The sequence below is a fragment of the Mustelus asterias genome, chromosome 5 (assembly GCF_964213995.1).
Source record: "Mustelus asterias chromosome 5, sMusAst1.hap1.1, whole genome shotgun sequence".
In the NCBI taxonomy this organism is placed as follows: domain Eukaryota; kingdom Metazoa; phylum Chordata; class Chondrichthyes; order Carcharhiniformes; family Triakidae; genus Mustelus; species Mustelus asterias.
Window position 1 is genome coordinate 48,332,940 of NC_135805.1, and position 8,340 is coordinate 48,341,279.

Consider the following 8,340-nt stretch of genomic DNA (forward strand, 5'->3'; position numbering starts at 1 on the left):
AGCTTTAGACTCTCCTTTCTTTGGGAAAATATATTGACTATACAGCTGATCTATGCCCCTCATTATTTTATAGACCTCTATAAGATCACCCCTCAGCCTCATACGCTCCAGACAAAAAGTTCCAGACTATCCAGCCTCTCCTTATAACTCAAACCATCAAGTCCTGGTAGCATCCTAGTAAATCTTTTCTGCACTCTTTCTACTTTAATAATATCCTTTCTATAATAGGGTGAGCAGAACTGTACACAGTATTCCAAGTGTGGCCTTACCAATGTCTTGTACAACTTCAACAAGACGTCCCAACTCCTGTATTCAATGTTCTGATCAATGAAACCAAGCATGCTGAATGCCTTCTTCACCATTCTGTCCACCTGTGACTCCACTTTCAAGGAGCTATGAACCTGTACCCCTAGATCTCTTTGTTCTATAATTCTCCCCAATGCCCTACCATTAACTAAGTAAGTCCTGCCCTGGTTCGATCTACCAAAATGCATCACCTTGCATTTATCTAAATTAGACTCCACCTGCCATTTATCAGCCCACTGGCCCAATTGATCAAGATTCTGTTGCAATCCTTGATAACCTTCTTCACTGTCCACTATGCCACCAAACTTGGTGTCATCTGCAAACTTACTAACCTTGCCTCCTAAATTCTCATCCAAATCATTAATATAAATGACAAATAACAGTGGACCCAGCACTGACCCCTGAGGCACACCGCTGGTCACAGGCCTCCAGTTTGAAAAACAATCCTCTACAACAGTGGTTCCCAAAGGGTGCGGCGCGCCACACTGATGCGGCAAGAGAGGATGGCAAGTGTGGTGGGAAGATTCAAGGACAATCAAAGAAACATTTAAACATGGATTAGATATTTTTCCAAAGTGATTGTTTTATACTTTCTGGCTGTCCTATGATCATATTATAAAGTAGTTGTGTTCTATGTTACGAATCAAGCACTGCTAGGAGTTGTTTTTTTTTTGTATGTATTTCTTATCAATAAAAAATTTGGTGTGGCGCGAGCAAATTTTTATTCCAAAAGTGCGGCCCAGTGAAAAACGTTTGGGAACCACTGCTCTACAACCACCTTCTTCTGTCTTCTGTCATCTAGCCAATTTTGTATCCATTTGGCTACCTCACCCTGGATCCCATGAGATTTAACCTGATGCAACAACCTACCGTGTGGTACCTTGTCAAAGGCCTTGCTAAAGCCCATGTAGATAACATCAACTGCACTGCCCTCATCGACCTTTTTGGTTACCCTTTCAAAAAACTCAAATGGCCTCCTTTTGTACTGTAGGGATTCTATATGTCTTTAAACAAGCCTTTTGATACTAAATGACAGACTGGTCACAAAGTAAAAGTTCATGGGATCCAAAGCAAATTGTCAGATCCAAAATTGGCTCAGAGGTAGTAACAAAAGTGTAATGGTTGAAGGGTGTTTCAATGACCAGGAGGCTATTTCCATTCGACAGGGCGCAGTATTAGGCTCCATGTTTTTTCTGGTATATAGCAATGAATGTAGTGTGTATGATACACACATAGTCAGTGCTTGATAGTGCAGAAGGAAGTAGAAAGAAATCAATTAATTAGTCAGGTCGGTGGAACTGTGAGAAATGGAGTTAAATCAGAGAAGTGTGAGGTAGGGCAAAGAAAACAGGGAATGCACAATAAATAGTGGAATTCTGAGAAGTGTAGCAGAACCGAAGAACTTGGTGTGCATGTCCAGAGATCCAGGAAGATAGCTGGACAAGTAGATAATTTGGTCACGAAAACATTTTTAAAAATTTATTCATGGGGTGTGGGCATTACTGGCAGGGCCACCATTTTTTGCTCATCCATAATTGCCCTTGAACTAAATGCCTTTTTGTCATTTCAGAGGACATATAAGAGTCAACCACATTGATGTGGAATCTGGAAACAAATGCAAGCCAGACCAGACCAGGTGAGGATAACAGTAGTGAACCAGATAATCATTCCATTCCAGATTTTCACTCATTTCAAATTTCACCATCTGCCATGGTGGGATTTGAACCCAGGTCGCCAGTGCCTTATCCTGGGTCTCTGGGTCACTAGTCCAGTGACAATACCAATACGCCACCACCTCTCCACCTTCTTTTGGTGACATGTCTTAATGACTATTGGCCGGTGGCTCTGACATCCATCATCATGAAATGCTTTGAAAGGTTAGTCATGGCACGAATCAATTCCAGCCTCCAGGATCCACTACAGTTTCCCTTCCACCGTAATAGGGCCACAGCAGATGCCATTTCCCTGGCCTTGCACTCAACGCTGGAACACCTAGATAACAAGGACACCTATGTCAGACTTCTTTTTACTGACTACACCTCAGCCTTCAACACTATTATTCCCACAAAACTCATCTCCAAACTCTGTGGCCTGGGCCTCGGCACCTCCCTCTGCGACTGGATCCTGAACTTCCTAACTCACAGACCACAATCAGTAAGGATAGGCAACAACACCTCCTCCATGATCATCCTCAACACCAGTGCCCCACAAGGCTGTGTTCTCAGCCCCCTACTACACTCCTTATAAACCTATGACTGTGCGGCCAAATTCCCCTCCAACTCGATTTTCAAGTTTGCTGACGACACCACTATAGTGGGTCGGATCTCAAACAATGACGAGACAGAGTACAGGAATGAGATAGAGAATCTGATGAACTGGAGCGGTAACAATAATCTCTCCCTCAATGTCAACAAAACGAAGGAGATTGTCATCGACGTCAGGAAGTGTAAAGGAGAACATGCCCCTGTCTACATCAACGGGGATGAAGTAGAAAGGGTCGAGAGCTTCAGGTTTTTATGTGTTCAGATCACCAACAACCTGTCCTGGTCCCCCTATGCCGACACTATAGTTAAGAAAGCCCACCAACGCCTCTACTTTCTCAGAAGGCTAAGGAAATTTGGCATGTCAGCCACGACTCTCACCAACTTTTACAGATGCACCATAGAAAGCATTCTTTCTGGTTGTATCACAACTTGGTATGGCTCCTGCTCTGCCCAAGACCACAAGGAACTACAAAAAGTCGTGAACGAAGCCCAGTTCATCACTCAAACCAGCCTCCCATCCATTGACTCTGTCTACACTTCCCGCTGCCTCGGCAAAGCAGCCAACATAATTAAGGACCCCACCCTGGACATTCTCTCTTCCACTTTCTTCTGTTGGGAAAAAGATACAAAAGTCTGAGCTCATGTACCAACCAACTCAAGTACAGCTTCTTTCCTGCTGCTGTCAGACTTCTGAATGGACTTACCTTGCATGAAGTTGATCTTTCTCTACACCCTAGCTATGACTGTAACATTACATTCTGAACTCTCTTGTTTCCTTCTCTATGAACGGTATGTTTTGTCTATATAGTGTGCAAGAAACAATACTTTTCACTGTATGTTAATACATGTGACAATAATAAATCAAATCAAATCAAATACCTGAGATGACATTGTCTACCATGGATTTTCATTGGATTGATCCATGATTATGTTTGGCAAAGTATTGCAGTGGCCTTTAGCGGTATGGCTGACCAGGAAACTCTCCTGCTCTCACCACCTGTTTTCCGGTTTATTGGATAGATTTCCAGGCTGATAATCAACCTGTTTGGCTGCATTATGAATGCGCCTTCTGTGGCCATTGAGTTCTGAAGTAGGACCTGAACCCAGATACTTTGGCCCAAAGGTACCACTGCACTACAAGTTACGTGCCTTTAATAGCTGAGGTGTAGAATGTAAGAGCAGGAAGGCTTTTCTGAAACTATGAAAAATACTGGAGTGCTATTGTGCAGTTCTGGTCAGAGCACTTAGAAAAGGTGTGATTACATCAGAAAGGGATCAGAGCAGATTGACGATGATGTCTGGACATGAGAAGTTTAGTTAAAGGAAAGATTGAATAGGCTTGGGATTTCTTTATTCATTAATGGGATGTGGGCGTTGCTGGCTACGCCAGCACTTTTTCTTCATCCCAGCTGCCCTTTGAGAAGGTGGCGATGAGCTGCTTTCTTGAGTTGCTGCAGTCCATTTGGTAGGTGCACCCATGGTGCTGTTAAGGAGGGAATTCCAGGATATTGACTCAGTGACAGTGAAGGAAGGGCGATATATTTCCAAGTCAGGATGGCTGGGAGGGGTTGTTTCTTTGGAACAGATGAAGCTGAAATTGAGGGGAGACCTAATTAAAGTGTATGAAATTGAGGGGTCCACATAGAGGGGATAGGAAGTCTCCACTCCTCTTGTTTGAATTGTCCATAGATTTTGGGGCAGTCATTCTGAAAATTCATCTTTTCCTCCTTAGAATGCTGATTTTAACACTCCTTCATCTCTCATGAGTCATTTGAATTATGCTTCTGGCATGAGCTCAGCTTTCTGGGAAATGCAGGAAATGTTCAGCAGGTTTGGCAGCATCTGTGGAGAGAGAAATAAAGTTAATGGCTGAGATTTTACCGCCCGGCCCGTCATGGGAAGTGGAGCGGGCGAGGGGCAGAACATGGAAAGGTCCGTTGACCTCGGGTGAGATTTTACATTTCGGGACCTAAAATTCCACCCATTGGTGTTTCAGGTCGATGATCTTTCGTCAGAATTGGTAGATGTTAGCGAATTGCTGATATAAAGTCTTGGTGAGGGAAGGTCTGGGCAGAATGCTACTGCGCAGGCAGGCAGCCCGTGTTGAGAGGAAATCCATGTCGTGAACATGCACGGGAGGGTGGGGGAACTTTCCCCTGCATTTATCATTTGCTGTAATTAAAGGGCCGCCAGCGAGGGAGCTGTCCAATCAATGGTGATGGACAAATCCCAGTGTCGGCAGCTCGACCTAAGTGTGATTTTAAAAGGCACCAATGGAGCACTCAGGCAACTGAAATGCAGAAGCAAGAAGGAGGGGGTGGATAATTGAGAAGGCAACACAGAGGTGGCAGCAAGGAAAGGAACAGTTGTCCATGTTTCAGTGACTTCCCCCTTGAGTCTCTTGTGGAAACAATTCATGAAAGGATGCAGGCGCTCTTCCAGAAAACGGGAGGAAGAGGCCATCGGTCATGATCAAGAAGCGATGGCTGGAGGTGGCAGAAGTGGTGAGCAGCCCCAGAAACTGGATCCAGTGCAGAAAGAGAGAATGATCTGCTGTTCTCTGGAAAGTTGAGTGCCGTTAACAGTTGCCATCTGCTAGCCCAGTATTAAGTTAAAAGCATCCATTAAATCAGAGGCCAGGTGGTGGACCCATGCATGGGGCTATATCAAGCCCCAAAGCTAGCACTGAGGCGTTGAGTTAACATGCACACATGAGACCCAAGCTCAGACATGGGTGAATTTTCCATTGGAATGGCTGAATAGTCACCCCACCATGCCATACCATATTAATGGTAGTGCATGTTTGCATTGCCTCAGAGTGAGCAGCACATTTATGTTATGCGACAGGACTGATATTGCCTGTGTTCATATTTATAGGAGAAGCGAACTCAGCGTGTCAAGGAGCGCCATTGAACCAGAGATGGAGTAACTGTTGCCACTGCCTTGACACTGATGGAGGAGGAGGACCAGCTAATTGGATGGGCCACTTCAGGGTAGCCTGTCGCTGAGAGTGAGGAAGGTATAGAAAGTATGGAGAACTTCCGGATATTTGATTACATCCAACATTCCCTAGGCCTTGTATTGCTTGAGGCAGCTGTGAGGGGTTCAATCCCACTGGAAGCTTGTCACCTAGAGGACAGAGTTGAAGAATCAATTGTTTCACTTTAATATTTTATCTCTATCAGGTTCAGCAATGGATGAAGAGCACACAAGTAATACATCCATTCTGGAAAGCGACGTTACCACGTCAGAAGTCACTGTGTCACTTCATTTCTGTGCACCATCCACCAGCATAGATACATACACATTTGTGGACTCCGTTGCGTGTGTAGAATGGGTGACACTATCAGGTGAGCACTTCACAGATGTGCAAGAGGAGGTAATGGAGTCAGTGACATGTGCCGACATTTTCTCTCGGAGGATTAATGAGGGGGCCAGCGATGATCAGCTCCATGCAAATGGTGAGCCTCGGGTGTCATCAGACAAGTATCAGAGGCTCTAGCTGATGGAGGAGTAGAAGAGTCTGAAAACACTCCGCCCATTGTCTGATGAAGTCTCCTTGATACTCCTACTGACCTTTGCCTTGCCTCCGGCAGTTTCTTATAACGTTGGAGACACCTTTCCAGCAGCAGCAACAACAATTGCCCCACCAGACGCAAATCCATCAAACCTGATAGCTGCAGCCTTCTGTCCTCAACCAAGCCAGGCTAAGTCCACAGACCTGCCATTTATACTGCCTGGCTGGCTGCTTTCTTGCTTTGTTGCACTTGGCAAGCCTCCGACTCTCTGTGCTTCCTGTGTGCCCCATGGTAAGATTGCAAATATCTGGTAAAGTCCTGCTGTATTGGCTCCTTCATAATGTTAACTGCCTTCCTGCTTGTTCAAGTCTGCCCGTGCTGGCTGCCTTTGGAAAATTCAGCTGATGGTAAGAACAGGTGGGGGAGCCTACCTGACTTTGGCCCATGCTAATTTCCCACCCGCTCCATTCCCCCCACCACCCCTCACTTCTGGCCTCCAATCCTGCCTCCATGGGGCCAGTAAAATTCTGCCCTCTGTGTCTGCAATGGAAATCCATTAAAATGTACCCTACGTGGCAATCAAGGAGGTTATCGACATTTACAGTATTTTTGAGCAAGTTACGATGTTTGAAGGCTACCATCCATATATAATACACTTAATTGGAACATTTTGTCAAAGTGACAGGACCAAATATGATATTAATAAAATTTGTATGGAACAAACGTTGTTTATATAGTGCTGGCACCTACTTTCTGTAGGTATTTAGTGAGCAGACAAGTACTCAAAGGCTAAAAAAAAAAAATCACGTTTTGCACCAGAGCTCTCCAGAAACTGAAAAATTTGGGCTCGATGCCATCTCACAGTATGAATTTTCTACTTTTCTTTAAAGGAAAATGAAATAATCAGTTACTAGCATCAAGAAAAAAATCAATGCAGAAGTGATGAAAAAATATGTCAAATACAAGATTCCATAAAAGTTAAATAAATCGTGGTGAAACTGTGCATTTTTAAATAATGTACAGAGTTTTCATTTATAACTTAATGAATAACACTTACTGGCAGCCAATCTAGATTTATACATTCTGAATTCAAATACTGCCCCTGCTGTGCTCATTGGCTTGTACCTGTGTAGGAGGTTCAGGCACAAGTTCCTATTTGGAATTTTACCCGTTAAAATGTTGCATTATGATTAATTTTAAAATGATTTCTTTTACCTAACAAAACATGTACATTTTTCACCAAAAAAATGGGAAAATAAGCGAGATCTGTGTTTATCCACTTTCAAGGGACTAAGCAGACATCACTTGTAAAAAGTAAAGTTTAAAGTTTATTTATTAGTCACAAGTAGGCTTACATTAATACTGCAATGAAGTTACTGTGAAATGTTTCCCATAACCTACTTGAAGAATCGCTGTCTTGCATTCTTGGGGACACATTCATTCATGAAATATGGGCATCACTAGCAAGGCTAGAATTTATTGTCCAACCCAAATTGCCCTTGACCCCCTGAGCTGACTTTCGTGAACAACCACAGTCCATGTAATGTGCTCCCACAGTGCAGTGAAGGAGGGAGTTCCAGGATTTTTTTTTGTTTATATCCAATTCAATCCAATCAAAGTCCAATTCAAAGTCTTAGCAAGTGAGACATTCCAGGTCCAAGCTATCAAGACAGGCTCACCACTTCCTGTCTTGGGCTTGACCTATATGATCCAAGCAGATTGGAGTAGGCATTGCATTTCCTCCAAGGCTTGATCTCATTTGTATCTTAGCCAAAAGGCCTAGATGCCGCTTTAAAAAACTGCTTTAAATGAAGCCTCAGTGTAACCTCATGAATTCAACCAAGTGCAGGACAACAAAACTACACTTGATCTGAGCCAAAAGGCCAAGAAGTGACCGGGATGATGCATAGACAGTGATATATTTCTAATTCAGAAAGATCTGGGATCTCAGGAGGAGGCCAAGATGGATCTTCTACTTGTTAAACCTGGCTGAAATGCTTGATGTTCTGGATTCCATCATCATCGAGCTTGAGCATGTTCATGGATCTTCCTCATCTCGCTACTGTCTACCGCCATTCTTGATTGGATGTGACAGGACTGCAGAATTTTTTTCTGATTCAGTTTGTTGCATAATTTAATGCTGTCTTTAGCCTGTTACTTCTACTATTTAGCATGCATGAAGTCCTGTTTCGTAAGTTCACCAAGTTGGCAGCTCATTTTTAGGTATACCTGATGCTGCCTCTGGCATGAGT

General features: G+C 43.7%; 1 non-coding gene across 1 annotated transcript; it reads right to left on the reverse strand.

The window, feature by feature from the left end:
- Positions 1–7,791: 7,791 nt before the first annotated feature.
- LOC144494536 (U2 spliceosomal RNA) lies at positions 7,792–7,983 on the reverse strand. Its single transcript, XR_013498091.1, has one exon. It is a non-coding gene; the product is annotated as a U2 spliceosomal RNA (small nuclear RNA).
- Positions 7,984–8,340: the final 357 nt, after the last annotated feature.